At 36.9% G+C, this 18,612-nt stretch overlaps 1 long non-coding RNA gene across 1 annotated transcript in view; it reads left to right on the top strand.

The window, feature by feature from the left end:
* The window catches only part of LOC115290443, a 43,057-nt gene extending 26,049 nt beyond the window's left edge, over positions 1-17,008 (top strand). The window contains exon 5 of the long non-coding RNA XR_003908096.1: positions 16,781-17,008. This is a non-coding gene — a long non-coding RNA (uncharacterized LOC115290443). The remainder of the gene's footprint in view (positions 1-16,780) is intronic.
* The last annotated feature ends 1,604 nt before the right edge of the window (positions 17,009-18,612 follow it).

The following is an 18,612-nucleotide window of genomic DNA, read 5'->3' as shown; positions in this document are numbered from 1 at the left end:
AAGTGAATTTCCTTTTCCATAACTATCATCCTTGCTTCCTTTCTAATTTTACTGCAGAATTGGTGAGTGTGTAATATATTAGATCACACAGATTTTGGTTAATATCATAATTTGCTTCATTTTACAATTTCTTATTATGTGAAAATGAACTGGAAAGTCAACCATCTAGGTCACTGAGGAAAGTTTGGAAAAAGACTGAATCTTGTCCAGGGTATTCTACTGGTAATCTCTGTCTACTCTTTACAGGAGACTCCAGCAGCCTTGAATCTGGAGTGATTAAAGAATATACCAGAGAAACATTTATTGTCACTTCCTGTTTAGATTACACAGAGCTCTGTTACACTATCCTTTTGATTTCAGTCCTGATTATGACCTTGATTGAAGCTGCCTATCCCAAACTGTGTATGAACTGGCCTCTTGCTTCTAGACTGACCAGACCTACATGACCACCATTTATACACATCCAGCCAGAAGTTGTCAAACTATAACCCTAAGGCCAAATTAGTGAAAATACAGTTTTTATCAGAACATGGTCACATTCACTTATTTACTTATTATCTAAGACTGTTTTCAGGCTACAAGAGCTGAGTTGAGTATTTGCCACAGAGATACAATGATGCTCAAAGTCTAATACATTCACCATCTGGCCTTTTACAGTTCCCAGACTCCTGTATTATACTATCGAATCCTTTGTGTTGCCAACTTTTAGCAACAAAACATGTGTTGGGTACTTACAGGATGTCTGTCTCTGGACTAGATACTGACAGGAGGCAAGGGACCAAGAATTCTTCTGTCTTCAAGAGTACACAGTCTAGATCAATAACTCCTAACCAACTGCTGTAGATTAAGTAGTATTACCTACCTTCTCTCTGTGGTCTCTACAAAGAGGGTAATGCTAAGGAAAGTAACAATAAATGGAATGATGCTTTGTACACAAGACTCTTCCCTCCCATCTAAAGTTCATACTGATTTGAGTCTCCTTTGTATGGAAACTTTAATCATGGGAAGAATTTTGATTTATTTATTTTCATTTTCAGGAATCATAGGAATAATTCTCAAGGGAAAGAAACCCCACAAAACACCCCCACTTTTCCCTCGTCCAGATGATTCTTGGTTCAACATGACTCTTCCTTTTCTGGCTTAGGTTAGACTCTGAGATTTCAAAGTCATTTCTTGTTAAAGACACTTTATCAAAATTAAAAAAAAGTTTCTTCTTTCCATGAAAGCTTTCATGTTTCGTTATGAAGTCTTGAGGTTATATTGTGCATCAAACACTGCTTATAAAGTCTGAAATATGTAAAATGTTTTCTTTTGTTCAGTTATCATAGTAGCTTACTGGAGATTACAAGTAAAAAACAGTAATTGGGATGTGGGTACATAGGTGGCTGAGTTCAAATAAAACTTTTTCCCTAGTGAAAAAGATGAGTGTGAATGTTAAATATTATGCAAATAGGGCTCAAATTTGTGGGTATGTGTGTTCTTTTATTTACACTAACAGAGCAGAAAAGGATATGTTGATGGATCAGATCAACCCTCAAGGAACATTTGTGACCAAATGTGTGTGTGTGTGTGTGTGTGTATACAATGACACAACAACCTACTATTTTCAAACAACTTGCCATGGTTGTCCAAACCTTGAGTTGCTGGCAACAAATAAAACTTTAGTTTTCCCCCCAACTTGATTTAAGTTATCATTATTCAATTTATTTGTCAATAAAAATCCTAATGTACGTTGAAAAAAATAGGAGAAAACAAGTTATATTCAAAACTGCATTTTATATATTTGCATACTTATTAAAATATGTGAGAGGTCTTCATAAATTAAATATATGAGGATGTTATCTCATTCTATCTTCTTATTTTTTCTTCCTCAGATTTCTTATCCTTCTTTTTATTTCCTTTACCAAAAATAAGAGATTTCTTCAATTTCACCTTGAAATCTTTTATCATCATTACTATTTTTACTTTCACAATTCAAGTTTCTAATCTGTAAAGAAAGGGAGTTAATGCTAAAAGTCCTCTCTGTGCTAATATCTACGTTGACTGTAGAGAAAATCCTGAGCTGGGCACATATTTAAAAAGAGGATATGGTTGAGGCATCTGGGTGGCTCAGTTGGTTGAGCATCCATCCCACTTTGCCTTAGGTCTTGATCTCACCATTGATGAGTTCTAGACACCCCCCTCCCCCCATGGGACTCTTGCTGTTAGCATGGAGCCCCTTTGGAACTTCTGGCCCCCTCTCTCTCTGACCCTTCACTGCTCATGCTCTCTCTCAAAAATAAATAAACATTAAAAAGGAAGCTTAAAAAAAGGGGAGGTTGGAATGTGGAAATGAAGCCTCAGTGAAAAACAATTACCCACCTTCTCTGAATCCTGTGCTTCTACTGCATTGTCTGTTTGTCTGTCTCTGACCTCTCAGAACTTCGAGCACTTTCCCTCTGCAACTCTGTGCCCTGACCCAGTCTTATGTAGCCGAGAGTCCTGTGCTGGCTACAGTGGCCCCTTTTGTGTCCTCCCCAAATCTCGTGAGATGCAAAGCTGTCCTCCCGGATTCATCTCCTTCCCAACCTTGTCATATCCTCCTGAAGATACAGAGATTTTCTCTGTGCGCCCCGCCTCCACCCTTATGCTCCTCTTCAACTCCTTTCCTCCGTTCTTTGCTGAAGGTGATGTGAATAACTATGCCAGAGATGGCTACCCTCTACGGAGTGCACACTAGGTCCCATGCACAGATCTCTCTTAACCTCACAATTTTCCAGAAAGATATTAAAACCCCATTTATATTTAACAAACCTAAGGCTTAGAAAAGGATCATTCTAAACTTGGCCGTGAAGTTGATTTTCAGGTCTCGTCTGTGTTGGTTATGGGCTCACGCCATACTTTAGCCCTGTGTTGTATATTTATTTCCCCGCCTCAGCCTCTTGTGTATATTCTGTTGTGTACACTCCCAATTTTGCATCTGTCCCTTTGCTATCTGATTTCTACATCTATTTTCTCCATCCCGAAAATCCTCAGTGTTCCTCTGTGTGTGACCTTTTTCACCTTCTATAAAAACTCGCCACAGAAGGAGTCATTATTCACGTGTATTTGTCCTTTCCAGGGCATAGTTATTCCAGGGCACTTTGGTGATGAAGCCATCCTCGGTTGCCAATGGAACCGTCTCCCGGAATGGGGAGAGAAGGTCTTCACAAGAAATATAAACCAGATACATAAAGGAAAACTTGTTCTAAGAAGTTCGGGAATTTACCTCTAAGCTCACATGTAGATATTGCTTTTGATTTTCACCCCCTTTTAAATAATGTGCTTTACTGAACTATAGTTTTCCTCTAACCTTCCTACATTTTGTTTTTCTGATTCTATTCCTTCCCTCCTTCTTATTCATCCTGGCAGTTTTTTTCTTCTCTGTGCTTCTGTTTGGTTCCTCCAGTGCTTTGTCCTGAGTCATTTTCTCTTGCTTTTCAAAATTTTTCTTTGCTTTGTTACCATTCTTAAGTAATTCACACTCACTATTCCTAGCCCTCAGAAACAATCCTCCATTTTATGGATGAAGAAAACTTTTAAGAAACTCAGAAATTTCCTGAGGTTCCCACAGATAGCGTTAAAATTGGTGGAGCTGAAACTCAGTCTGGCTTGCGATGTTCCTACATCACCACACTGGTTTTTAAAATAAATATTTTTTTCGACACTAATTATTTTGTCTGGCGTCCTGATGCCTTGAGAATCTTTCAAGCAAATTATGTTGGAAGCAATTTGGTTTGGTTTGATGATTTCATTTGAAGAGACGAAGGACGAAACTGGAACCCGGAAGCCAACAACGAGGTGATTGCCAAACTGCAGGAATGTTATTCCAGAACAAATAAACAACTGTCTTAATTTTCACAATATCTAGGGATCTATCGCTATGACCTGCAGCAGAGTCTTCCAACTGTTATTAACATTTAATCCCCTAACTTGGTTTTAAATTTGTGAATAGTGGATCTTTTCATTTAAACTCCTCTTAGTGTTGACCCAATGATATATTAAAAAAAAAGAAATCTCTAAATGAAGGAGAAAGGATAAGGCACATGGACAGTATTTATTTTATGTTATGTCACGTTGTTTTTTCCCATAAACATAAGATCATGGTCAGCCAGATAATTTCTTCAAATTTTTTTTTTACTCTATTGTCTGATTCCACCTGGCAGTTAGCAATCTCATGGGTAGGATGGGGAGGTAAGAGCCAGAGGAAAAATATTTGGTCCCCTCTTTCTGTAAATTTAAGCCCATTTCCTCTTGTCTTTTCTCAGGGGTAAGCTTATATTTCCATTTTAAATATGAGCTCCCAAAGGGCATTAACCGGGCCATTTTTACTTAACTGCATTTTATTTTCTTCTGTATGATGCTGTGTTCACATAATTGATCTACAATTCTAGAGAGAAAATGACGAAAACTGCATTCCAGTGACCATAAGCTAATATTTTATGGACCACTGTAATAAAAGTTTTGACCACTAGTGTAAATCATACCTAGAACAAACATAACTCACGGTCTGTATTGACAATACTGTGAATATATTGTACAAGACTAGGCGATTGACTTGAACTCTCTTAATTGGGATTTGGTGATAATTAGGCAGTGCAGAATAATATTTAGCACTGCACTGTGTGTGAAAAGAGCACATTTGTAGCCTAGAAATTGATAATGTAAACAAAAGCAGGGAGTCATGTTTTAGTTCTTGGTGAAAACAGTTTCATAGAAATGGATTATACTGTTGTAAACTTATGCTAATGACCACAGAAATGTATTTTAAAACACGGAAAATTTCAGTTTGGATTTGAATCGTAAAATCACAGTATTTATAATGAGTGAAAGTAATTAAAATCTATTTCTTTATTAATTACTTGTTATAAAAAAACACAAATTTAAAGTCACTTTCCTATGACTTAGCATAAATTCTTTTTTTTTTTTGGTAATTTTTTTAAATGTTTTATTTATTTTTGATACAGACAGAGAGCATGAGAGGGGGAGGGGCAGAGAGAGAAGGAGACACAGAACCGGAAGCAGGCTCCAGGCCCTGAGCTAGCTGTCAGCACAGAGCCTGACACGGGGCTCGAACCCAGGAACGTGAGATCTGACCTGAGCTGAAGTCGGAGGCTTAACCCACTGAGCCATCCGGGCGCCCCAACTTAGCATAAATTCTTAAGAACATACATATTGTTTCCTTTCCCCCCCCCTTTCTTTCCTTTTATTCCTTTTTGGGTCTATTATTTTTCTCTTTTCCTTTCTTATAAAAGACATTACAAACTAAATATATATTCGTATATTAGACGGCTTTCTTTTGCAAAACTCTGAAACTAGATGGTAAGGCAGTTTGGATAAATATCTCCATTAACAGATTGTCTCTGACTGAGGGAAAGTATCTTCACTTATTTCTTTTTCTTCTAATTTTAAAATGGAAGGGCAATTCATTTTGGTTTCCTGGCAGAGCTCAGTGGAAGACATCTTTTGCTCTGGTTTAGGGCTTTCTGTTTCCCAAACCCTGGGAGGTTAAAAAGTTACCTTCACTGATTAGCAGAAAAATGAGTAAATGTGTGCCTGGAGAGATGGGGTGGTGGAGGTATGTACATTTTAAATGAATTCTGATTTTATTAAATTCATTTACATAATTGAAGAATGCATGAGGGTTGCATAAACGTGCTGAATACTTTTTTAAGTTTTCCATCTTCATACATTCTGTAATTTTGAGTCTATGAATGTTTAATAGATTCTCCCTGTCCCTGCCTCCCCCCCTCCAGCCCGCCCCACCACCTTCTTTTTAATTGATGGTTCTAATTCATTTGTACTAACTTAAGCCTCAGGAGGTGAAAATAGCAGGGAATGCCCAGATGCCCTTTTCTGGGGAGATTCTTAAGAGAGAATGATCTGTTTTTGAGGAAAATGCCTCTTTTTATCCTTGAATGCCACCAGTAATGCCTGTATGGTGCATGTTTGGAGGAAGGTCAGCCCAGCTGGCAAGCTTATTTCATTGACTCCTGAGGACAGGACACCCTGGAACCTCCCCGTGGCTGAGCAGTTTTATGAGGGCCGTGTGTGTCGGAAACGGGATAGATAGCTAACTCTTTTATCATTTGCTTCTTGCTGACCAAAGGCTGTGTTTTTATGCGATGTTATCATAACTTTGTCTATGAGGAAACTCGAGCTGCCACACACAGGATTTCTCTACACAGTCAGAAACTCTAAAAGGTACAAAAGGCCAAATTTGGGCATCAGAGATAAATAAGAAACTGTGAAATAGCTGGCATTTCTTGGTATGTGTGAGCAAAGCCCAGATTCATGTTTGCATTTCATGTCCAACCATGAAGACAGCTTTCAATGTGCCTGCACCCACCATCCTTTGCAGAAACCCCAAGTAGCCAAATTATTCTGATTGTTTACTCTCTGCAATGGATGAAATGTTTGCATTTTCCCTCGTCTCACACTCATATGCCCAAACCGCAGTCTCCATGTGATGGTATTTGGAGGTGAAGCCTTAGGGAGAAATTAAGTCAGGAGGGTGAAGCCCTCGTAAATGAGATTAGTGCCCTTGAAGAAAAGACCAGAGAGTTAGCTGGCCACCTCTGAGCCACGTGAGGATGCAATGAGAAAACAGCCATCTGCTAACTGGCAAGCAGACCCTCATGAGACACTGAATCTGCCTTGTGCCTTGATCTTGGACTTCCCAGTTTCCAGAACCATTGTAAGAAATAAATATCACTTAAGTCTATGGTATTCTAATATAGCAGCTAAAATGAAGACAATCTATACTTCACATAAAAGTCTCAGAAGTAATGCTAGGCTCTGTATCAACTAATGTTCATGGTTATTTTAAAAATATTTGTATTATTATGCAGATTAATATATGATTAATATACTACATATTAAATATATAGTTACATTTCACCAACAACAGTCTCCATGAGGTTGTAGCCAGAGCACATGTGTTGGAGTTGGGGAAGTTTAACCTGACCCAATGCCCTCTCACTACTTGGGATGGGTCAAGGTGGGTCATTTGGTGCCTTACTTTCATCATTTATGTGGTGCAGCATTAATCATCATCATCATCACAACAACAAAAGCAACAACTGTTTATCAAATCTGTTGATTGCTGTGCTAAACACTTCATTTGCATTATCTCCAAATCAGAGAACCATCTTCAGGCTAATATTTTGAACTAAGACTCAACAACATGGTCAGAATATACCATGACCATTTATAACCTCACTACCTGCGCTGTAATTCAGCAGATAACACTTGTGAAAGCATTTGACTTAGAGTGTTTGCTGAAGTGGCCCCATAGAACAAAGGAGCATGGAATTCTCTGGAGGGAAGAGGTAAAGATCATGACTGGGTTTTTGGATTCCTCCTTGGGCATCGGCCTTTCCCCAGCTTCTGAATCTCTCCAGGACTGCTGAAGAAATAATTAAGTTTTACAAATGTATCTGTCCTCACACTTTTTTCCCCAGGAGAAAAAAATATGTGGGTGGTTCCCATAGTCAAGGTTTTGATCTCTTGTATCTTCCCCAGTCCTCTGGAGCAGGAGAGAGAATCAGTAGTTTTCTAAGATTTCTTTCTTTCCAAGAGAATTGTGTAGTCTTGGCTCTTATTTGTGGCAGACCAAAGGAAATACAAGAGGAAGGAGCCCATTTCCTAATCCCTAGAGCCTGGTGAAGGCAACTCCAGGTTTTCCGAGTCTTTCTGCAATTTCAGCAGTGCTTTCCAAAGAAATGTAGGGATGCTGGGATAAATTTTAAAATGCAGATTCTAGAGCCCTTCCCTAGAGCTACTTGAGCAAAATCTCCAGAAGCCATGGGGCTGGTTTTTTGTAAGGTCCCTGGTGTCTCTTTCTCTTGCATTTAAGACCCACCACTTCTGGTTCTGATATGCTAGTGGGAGGCTCACCTGTTCATGGGACAAATTAGACTGAATGACCTGCAGGAAATTCCACCTGTTTTGTTTGAAGTCTGACCTTGACTTTCTTTGTGTGTGGGCTCTAGTAGTTCTGCAGGCAAATTCCATTTCTGGTGGATGCATTTTCTCTACATCCATGCCCACGATCCCATTCCCTTCCAGCTGTGACACATGCCCATCATAGTTGAACATTTTCTCGTTCCTTTCTGCTGTTACGTGATGCTGCTCACTTATATCTTATCTCTGTGCTGTTATTTGAAGGCAGTGCTGACTGGCAGAGTTGTTTAAAAAAAATCTAGTCAGAGTTTTGATGCAGATATTTCCTGCTCATTTGAAAACTCATAACAATTATTGCTAAAAGGATAAAGCCACTCCAAAGAGTGTTACTTATGAAATCCCTTTGGAATGAGATCACTAAAAAAAAAAAAAATCTTGAGAAGTTTGATCTGATTATCAGTCAAACAAATGCACCAAGATTTTCTTGTGTTGTTTTTGCTTTTGATATTTGTGGTTGGTCCTTGCTCGCCCTGCTAAGGGCATATCTGATAAGATTAAGGTCAGGCTTTCCATTTGCCTCTGTCACTGATAAATGAGAAATTCTGTCCTTGGCATGTAGGCTTGTATTGTGTATTATAAAACTACGCTGCTTTCTTTTAACACCTATTTGAATATGTTTAACTTACCACCTTTGAAAGTCATTTCTTAGGAGCAGATCTTTTTACATTAGTGGTTCCTTTGGGTTCTATTTAAGATCTTATTCTAGTTTGTTTTGGCACATTCTCTTTATCTGTAGTTCTGATCTCTGTTTTCAGTGAACTCTTTATGTTCATATATACCATCGAAGGTATTTTCAATACTAGAGAGAGATTTTTTCAAGGAAGGAGTTTTATTGACCAATTGGACAAGTGATTTGAACATTATGCTATGGTCACCACAAGTATACCTACCATCTACCATTACCTTGCTTTTACAATATCATTGAGTGTAATCCTTATGCTCTGCTTTTTATTCCTGTGATGCAAACTAGAGGCTAGTGTTTCCCTGACTCTTTCACTCATTTTGCTCAAGCTCCCATGCCCCTCTCCTCTGGGAGGCATTTATTATCTGTATTTATAAAACATATATTCTGCCATTTGGTTGCTTATTCATTTTATTAGATTTCATTTATAGGAAGAATCATATAGTATTTGTCTTTCTCAGTCTGACTTATTTTAGTTAGCATAATACAATCTCATTCTTTTTAATGGCTGTGTAATATTTCATATTCTATCATGTGCATACCACATTTTCCTTAACCATTTGTGGGTTGAAGGACATCTCAATTTCTTCCATGTGTTGGATGTTGTAAATAATACTGCAGTGATCATAGGTGTGCTGATATGTTTTTGAGTTAGTGTTTTTGTTTTCCCTGGGTAAACGCCCAACAGTGGAAATATTGGATCATATGGTTTTTCTATTTTTAATTTTTTGAAGAAACTCCATGTTGTTTTCCAGCATGGCTGCACCAATTTACATTTCCACCAAAAGCACACGAGGGTTCCATTTTCCCCACACGGTTGTTATGCCTTGTCATTTCTTATCTTCTTGATTTTAGCCATTTTAACAGGTATACGAGGATATTTCATTGCGATTTTGATTTGTATTTCTCTGATAATTAGTGATATTAAGCATTTTTTCATGTGTCTACTGGCCATCTGTATGTCTTCTTTGGAAAAATGTCTATTCAAGTCCTCTGCCCATTTTTTAATGTGTGTTTGGGTTTGGTTTTTTTTTTTTTTGGCATTACATCTTATATGTTCTTCATATATTTTGGAGATTAACCCCTTATCAGATTATGCCATTTGCAAATATCTTCTTTAATTCAGTAGGTTGTCTTTTTGTTTTGTTGATAGTTTTATTTGCTGTGAAAAAGCTTTTTATTTTGATACTGTAGTTTATTTTTGATTTTGTTTTTCTGGTCTCAGGAGACATACCTAGAAAAATGTTGCTGTAGCTGATGTCAGAGAAATTACTGCCAGGGTTCTCTCCTAGGATTTTTATGATTTCAGGTCTCACATTTAGGTTTTTAATCCATTTTGAGCTTATTTTTCTGCATGGTGTTAGAAAGTAGTCCTGTGTCATTTTTTTACATGTAGTTTTGTCCAGTTTTTCCAGCACCATTTATTTAAAATAATAAAACAAAACCTGCCTTTTCCCCATTGTGTCTCTTTGCCTCCTTTGTCAAAGATTAATTGATAATATAAATGTGGGTTTATTTCTGGGGTCTCATTCTATTCTATTCTATTCTATTCTATTCTATTCTATTCTATTCTATTCTATGCCATTCCATTCACTTATATGTCTATTTTTGTGCCAGTACCTACAGTTTTGATTACTACAGCTTTGAAATATATCTTGAAATCTGGTATTGTTATACTTTTAGCTTTGTTCTTATTTCTCAAGACTGCTTTGGCTATTCAGAGTTTTCTGTGGTTCAACACAACTTTTAGTATTATTTATTCTAATTTTGTGAAAAGTGCTGTTGGTATTTGGATAGGGATTGCATTGAATCTGTAAATTGCTTTGGATAATGTGAACGTTTTGATATTAATTCTTCCAATATATGAGCGTGGAATATCTTTCCATTTGTTTGTGTCATCTTTTTTAATGTTTATTTATTTATTTTGAGAGAGAGAGAGAGAGAGACAGAGAGAGAGAGCCCAAGCATGTGGATGGGGAGGGGGAGAAAGAGGGAGAGAGAGAATCCAAAGCAGGCTCTGCACTGTCAGTGGAGAGCCCAATGAGGGGCTCAAGCCCATGAACTGTGAGATTATGACCTGAGCTCAAATCAAGAGTCAGACACTTAACTGACTGAGCCGCCCTAGCATTTGTGTCATTGTCTATTTCTTTCATCAGTGTTTAATAGTTTTCAGAATATAGGTCTTTCACCTCTTTGGTCGTTTTTTCTTAGGTATTTTATTCTTTTTGGTGCAATTGTTGTTTTTTAAAGTTTCTCTGTGACTTCATCATTAGTGTATAGCTACTGATTTCTGGGTATTAATTTCAAATGCTGCTGCTTTACTGAATGTGTTTATTACATGTGGTAGTTTCTTGATAGATTCTTTAGAATTTTTTATGTGTAGTATCATGTCATCTGCAGAGATTGAATTTAGCTGCCTCTTTAACAATATGGATGCTTTCTTTTCTTTGTCTGATTGCTGTGACTAGGAATTCTAGTACTAGGTTGAATTAAAGAGGCAAGAGTGGATGTTCTTGACTTGTTCCTGACCTTAGAGGGAAAGCTCTCAGGCTTTCAACATTGAGGGTGATGTTAGTTATGGGTTTTTCGTATATGGCCTTTATTAGGTTGAGGTATATTCTCTCTAACCACCTTTCATTAAGAGGTTTTACCAAAAATGTATGTTGAATCTTCTCAAATGCTTTTTCTGTGTCTATTGAGATGACCATATGAATTTTATCTTTCATTTTGATGATGTCATGTATGACCTTGATTGGTTTTCTAATATAGAACTATCCTTACATCCCAGGAATAAATCCCATGTGATCGTGATGAATAATCTTGTGTGAGGTTTGCTAATATTTTTTTGAGGACTTTTGCATCTGTGTTCATCAGGGACATTAGCCTTAGTTTTCTTTTTCTGTTGTGTCTTTGTCTGGTTATGGTGTCAGGGTGATGCTGGGCTGGTAGAATGTACATGGAAGTTTTCATTCCTCCACTATTTTTGGAATAGTTTCAGAGGAATAAGTATTAACCCCTAGTTAATGTCTTGTAGATTTCACTTGTGAACACATCTGGTCAGGAACTTTTATTTTTTGGTAGGTTTTCTTTTTATTACCAAATTAATTTTGTAATATATCTATTCAGTTTTTCTATTTATTCCTACTTCAGTTTTGGAAGATTGTATGTTTCTAGGAATTTATCCATTTCTTTTACATTGTCCAGTTTGTTAGCATATGACTTTTCATAGTATTTCCTTAGGCTCTGTAGTATTTCTGTGAAGTCAGTTGTTACTTTTCCTCTCTTGTTTCTGATCTTATTTCTTTGACTCCTTTCTCTTTCTTTTCTTGATGAGTATGGCTAAGGATTTGTCAATTTTCTTAATCTTTTAAAAGAAATGGCTCTTCATTGATTTTTTCTATTGTTTTTAGGTTTCTACATCATTATTTATGCTCTGGTCTTCATTAATTCTCTTCTTCTACTCATTATGTGTTTTGTTTGTTCTTCTTTTTCTAGTTCCTTTAGGCATAAAGTTAGATTACTTGAGGTTTTTCTTGTTTCTTGAGTCAAGCTTGTACTGCTATAGATTTCCCTTTTAGAACTTTCTCCCTGTTGTTTTGCTGTGTCCCAGAGAATTTGTTTTTTATTTTTTTGTTTTAAATTTTTTTTAATGTTTTACTTATTTTTGAGAGACAGACAGCGTGAGCAGAGGAGGGTCAGAGAAAGAGGGAGACACAGAATCCGAAGACAGGCTCCAGGCCCTGAGCTAGCTGTCAGTGCAGAGCCCAACGTGGGGCTTGAACCCACAAACCATGAGATCATGACCTGAGCCGAAATCGGATGCTTAACCGACTGAACCACTCAAACACCCCACCAGAGATTTTGGACTATTGTGTTTTCATTTTTATTTGTTTACATGTATTTTTAAATTTCTTCACTGACCTGTTGGTTGTTTAGAATCATGTTGATTAGCTACCATGTATTTGTGTTTTTTACAGTTTTTTTCCTCTTGTGATATATTTCTAGTTTCATTCTATTGTGGTTGGAAAAGATCATATTTCACTGTTCCTAAATTTACTTAAATTTATTTTATGGCCTATGTGCACTTGAAAAGAATGTGTATTCTGTTGTTTTTGCATAGAATGTTTTGTATATATCTGTTATGTCCATCTGGTTTAATGTGTCATTCAAAGACATTGTTTCCTTATTGATTTTCTGTCTGCATAATCTATCTGTTAATTTAAGTGAAGTGTTAAAGTCACTACTGTTATTTTCTTCCCATCAATTTCTCCCTTTATGTCCATGAACATTTGCTTTATGTATTTAGGTGACTTAAAGAAGTCCCTTTAACATTTCTTATAAGCCTGGTTTAATGGTGATAAATTCCTTTATCTTTTGTTTGCCTGGGAAACTCTTTATTTCTCCTTAAAGTATGAATGACAACTTTGCCAGGTATAGTATTCTTGGTAGTAGTTTTTTTTCTTCAGTACTTTCAATATTTTGTTCCATCCCTTCCAACTTGCAAAATTTCTGTAGAAAATTCAGTTTATAAACTTATACATATTCCACTACTGGTAACTTTTTGTTTCTCTTGCTGCTTTTAAGATTTTCTTTATCTTTAACATTTGAAGTTTTAATGTATTATGTGCTGTGGTGTGGATATTTTTGGGTTCATCTTATGTGGAACTCTCTGCACTTCTTGGACTTAGATGTCTGTTTCCATCCCTAGGTTGGGGAGGTTTTCAGTAATTATTTATTCAAGTGAGTTTTCCACATTGTTCTCTCTCTCTCCCTTTAGGACCCATATAATATGAATGTTTATTCACTTGATATTGTCCAAGAGATCTCTTAATCCCAATTTTGAAAAGTTCTTTTCCCTTTTGGCTGTTCAGCTTGTGTGCTTCCCATTACTTTGTCTTCCAGATCACTGATACCTTCTTCTGCATCCTCTAATCTACTGTCAATTCCCTCTAGTTTGTTTTTTATTTCTGTTATTATATTCATCAGCTATGATTGTTTTTTAAAAATATTTTCCATCTTTTTATAAGGTCTTACTGGGTTCTTCCATTTTCCAGCCGAGTATCTTTATGATCATTATTTTAAATTTTTTATAAGGCATATTGTTTATCTCTGTTTCATTTAGGATTTTTTCTGAAATTTTTTTCTTGTTTTTTCTTTTGGAGCATATCTCTTTGTCTCTCCATTTAGTTTGACTTTCTGTGTTTGTTTTTGTGGATTTAGTGTAATGACTACTCCTAACGTTGAAAGAGTGTTCTTATATATGTTGTCCCTTATGCTTGTGCTTATGAATGAGTGTGCTTGGTAACTTTCACTGTCTGGCTGAAGCTGTGATTATATATGCTAGTTACTCTTGTAAACTGTGACATTTTACAGAAAGAATAAAGAAAAAATAATAATTAAAAGAGAAAAAAAGAAAAAAACAGAGAGAACAAGAGAAGAACAAAACCAAAACAGAAAAAAAGGCAAATTTAAAACGTAAAAAAAGTTCTTTAATTAAAAATTAAAATTTAAAAAATGACAACAAAAAATTCCCCAGAAAACCACAGCTTGTTTCATGTCCCAGCACTGCAGAACAGCTGTCCAAGCTGCAAGAGCTTGCAGACCCAGGGCTCACCGAAGAGGAGAGCTCACTGAGATGACTAGACCCACTCCTTATGGCGTGTGGACTCTGCCCCAGTCTTGACTTGTAAGGTGGGTTGGGAATGTAAACTGCAGTTCTTCCATCCTTCCGATGTGGTGAGCTTTCCTGCAGTTCATCTGCCACTTGGTGGTGTTTAGAGTGGTCCCTTTTCAGTGCAAGTTGCTCTTTCGAATTGTGGCATTTATCTATGCCCAGGGACAGAAGAATCTATTCCCAAGTACTGAGTACTATTCCCCTCCCCACTACTGCTGTTCACAGCATTGGGGGTTGGGGCTGCCTTGGTTACCAGGTCTCCATCAGTCTTGCTATTTTCTCTTGCCATTCTCTCTATCTTTGGTTGCTCACTAGCTGTTCAGTCAGAACTCCGTTCTTCTTCTGGAGGAATTGTTCTATGAATAGGTGTAATTTACCATATTCTTTGGAGGAGTTGAGTTCAGAGTCTTTCTACATTGTCATCTTGAACTGGAACTAGAGAGAGATCTTTCTAATATTAAAACGTTTTATTGATTTTTTACTGGCTTTAAAAAATCACTATTATTTTCTGTGGAATTCTAAAAGAATTGCATCACTTGAAAAGGAATTCTCATTTTTCTTTGTGCCTAATCTTACTATATTGCCCTTTAATTTGAAGGAAGTTTCATACAAGGAATATTTTTTTCCCAAACTCTTTAATATTTTTAAGAATAAGTCTTTTAAATTCTAAGGTGACCCTGGGGACATGGTAGACTGAATATAAAATTTTCTACATGCTGCTGCTAATTCTAGAATGATTTGCTTTACTTGGGACAATGGTTGCTATGACTGGGAACTGGGACCATTGGTTTGGTGAAATCTCAGGAGATGGGGGAGAGGAATGCTTCCAGCTGAGCAGAGGTCTATGCTTATTCAAGAAAAGGTCAGCTTTGACTTCTTGTGAATTTTCTGAGTGTCCCAACCTCACAAAAGCCAAGATAGATTGAATTCAAAGGCTGAAGTTTCCATGTCTGTGTCTTAGGTACCCTGAAAGACAACAGAGCACAGTGTCTTCCTTTAAAATCTTAAAATCTACCTTACTCCCCAGTCCATAAAGGTTGTTATAATTTTGCAAAAGGTTTGCCTAAATTGAAGGATGTGTAAACAAATTTACTTTTAAGCGCTCTTATGATTAGGTCCATCTGGGAAAAATTTCTTGAACTCTCAGATAAAAACAAACATTACAAACTTTTAAAACAGTGCATGGCACTGTTTCTCAATGCATGGCAATTTTATCCCAGGAGAAATTTGGCAGTTTCAGGAGAATTTTGGTTGTTATGATTCAGGGGGCGTGGGTGGTGGCATTCATATCTAGTTGGGGAGATGCCAGTAATGTTGCTAAACATCCTACAATTTATAAGACAGTTCTGACAACAAAGAATTATCCAACCCTATATGTCAATCATGCTAAGGTTGAGAAACCTTGTGTTCTACAAAAGAGCGAGTTCCCACAAAGGAAAAAAAATGTGTATCAGACTCAATTTTTCATCTGTAACTGTAGAACTTATAAGAGGTGGTATAGAATCTATAATTTGTGAGCAATGAATTACAAAGGAAAAACTCTATTTCCAACCAAGAATTGTCACCATTGTACTTAATTCTTAATTTGAAGAAAAGACCAAAAAAGAAGGACATAATATATAGTGAATTGACCAACAGAAACTTCAAGATGGGCTTTTTCATCTAGTAATTGATGACATAGTTGAAATATAAAACTAAGACTAGACTGACTTTTTTTTTTTTAACATGGTAACTCTTGAAGCCAAAGGTTCATTCTATCATAGAAATACTGATGATTTCTGGAATTTTTAAATCAAAATCTAGGAGTAGGAAAAAGTAGTGATAAGGAAGAGATAATGGCATTTCAGAGACCTCCTGAAAAGTGAAGCAAAAGGGAATAGGAGAAAGCGAAAAGCAAAAGAGAAAGGAAAAGATTTCAAAAGCTCTTATCCTATGAGATATTATATCAAGGAGAGGTGGTGGAGAAGTAAATAATTCAGGAAGACATTATGGGGAAATACGGATTATCTTGTTCACAGTCAATCTTATTGAGCCCTCTGATACAGTGACCATTACTGGAATAGAAAGGATAGTAGTTTCAGTTAATGAAATCAGCAGTGGTAAATGGTTAAAAGCACACAACAAGTTTGCATAGACTGACAGGTATGAAACCACATATCAGTGATTATTATAAACCACAGTGAATGGACTTAATTCTCTTATTTAAAAGGTAGAAATTTGCAATTATATTAAATAAAAATAAATATTAATACTTTTGGCAGAAATGGCTAAATATTGGCCAGATCTATTGCCTTTCTTCCTGGGCACACAACCAGACTGTGTCTGAAACTTCTTGAAAGCTTGAGTGTATTTCTGAGACCGAGTCCTGCCTACCGGAATATGTGAATGAGTACAATCAGTCTCCAGAAAAATCTCCCATGTGTGACTTTCTCTCTTCTTAGGAGATCCAGCCAGGGGTTTGGAGGCCCAATGGATGGTGGCATTGCAAGAAGTGTTGCGGGATTTTTTTTTTTTTTACCTCAAAATGCAGGGTTCGTTGTCATGCTGCTTTGAAGAATGAAGAGGAGGACACTAGGATTACTAAGTACGAATAGTGTGAAAGCTCTCTTTACAGAGAGGGGGCTTTACAGAGAAAGGTCCTTGTTTTATAAGGTTCTGGTCAGCCTTCCCCTCCCAGCCTTCCCCAACCCAGCCTTCCACCTTGTTCCTTCTCGGGTTCTACCCTTATTGGCAGTATAGTTCTAGGTGCTGGGTTGTCCATTCCTGATCAGCTCATTTCCATTGTTTGCCAGGTGGCCTTTGGCCCATACTTAGGTTTTTTTGTCAAACTCTTGAGGGAAACCTGAGGGGGAGTAGATGGGGTCTGTTACATTCTTAAGAAACTTTAAGCCTGAGGGGGTTTGCTGTGTTCAGACACTCCCAGCATTGTTCCAAAATTTGGTGAGGATGATGGATAAAGTCAAGTCTAATAAACTGCAAGTGTTAATAAATTGCACAGTCTTTCTGGAAGGCAATGGAATAAAAAAATCAACAGAACAAGTGACATCCATTTTCTGTAAACCAGCAAGTTCACTTCTGGTTTTAACTGAAAGACATTTATCCTAAGAAAAGTTTCCAGAGATTTTTAAAAAGATTTATAAACATATGCCTTTATTTCATCACTTTAGATGAAATTATGCAAATATTAACATCTAAAAAGTACAATGAAAGAATTGCTAAATAAATGGCTGTGTCCTGAATATGTACTACTTAAAAGTTGTTAGAATCACATTGAGTGTGAATATCCCTAAGAGAAAATTTTCACGTTGTATTGTGGTCTGAAAAACATGTCAAGCTATAAAGTAATATGTGTAGTATATTATCATACTGGAAATAGGTGTATGAAAATGCTTTCAGTTTTGATTTTGTGTCTCTGTAAGTTTGTTGTGATTTCTGACTTCTCAAAAATGAGTAGGCATTACTTTGTGTTTTTGAAAAACTAAGAAAAATACAAAAACCATACAATCATCTAGTTAGATCATTCAGAAAATATATTGATGCTTTCAGGACCCATATGTTCAGGCTTCCTTCCTGTCGTCCTAGGAATTCAATTTCAGCCCAGATCATAATAAAGCAGCCAAGTGACAGTGGTGGAGATTTACATAGTAGATCTCATCTTTCAGGAGGACTGGGTTTTAAAATCAACACTTCAAGGAAAAATTGCATATAGATAAAATTACCATTAAAGATACCTTAGGAAGGGGCATATAGGAGAAGGTCTTATCGGCTTTTCTTCCAAAATTGCATCAAATCCCCGTTGTTCAGTTGAGTGACTGACTTGTGTTTAGAGCCCTCTAGGCGGCAAACTGATCGTAATTTAGGAAGCAGGGGAAGGGTCAACTGAGGCATCAGGAGATTCCATTTCCTGTCTCACTTTCACTGAAGACAAGCACTTCCAGAGCAGACTGCTGGGAAGAATCACAGGCAAGATTCCCATTCATTCTTTCTGACCATGCACAGAGCCGAACTGCCAAATGTTACCCACATGTCTGCTTTAATGCCATTGACTCTTTTCACAGTGTAAGCTCCATTAAGAAAAAAAAACCCACATTAATTTGGCAATATATTTGGTCCTGGTCTGTTTTGATGAAAATGTGTTGAGCTGGCTTCTGCTCATTGAAACCAGGCATTTTTAAAGGGACATTATGACCTTTTTTTCAGAACAAGAAGTCATTTTTGGAATTCTAGACCGCAAACAAGCTGCATCATTCTTGCTAAGACATTTGAAATTAGG

The sequence above is a fragment of the Suricata suricatta genome, chromosome 4, assembly GCF_006229205.1.
Source record: "Suricata suricatta isolate VVHF042 chromosome 4, meerkat_22Aug2017_6uvM2_HiC, whole genome shotgun sequence".
NCBI classification, from domain to species: Eukaryota; Metazoa; Chordata; class Mammalia; order Carnivora; family Herpestidae; genus Suricata; species Suricata suricatta.
Note: the sequence above shows the minus strand (reverse complement) of the source record. Positions and strands in the feature narration are given on the sequence as shown.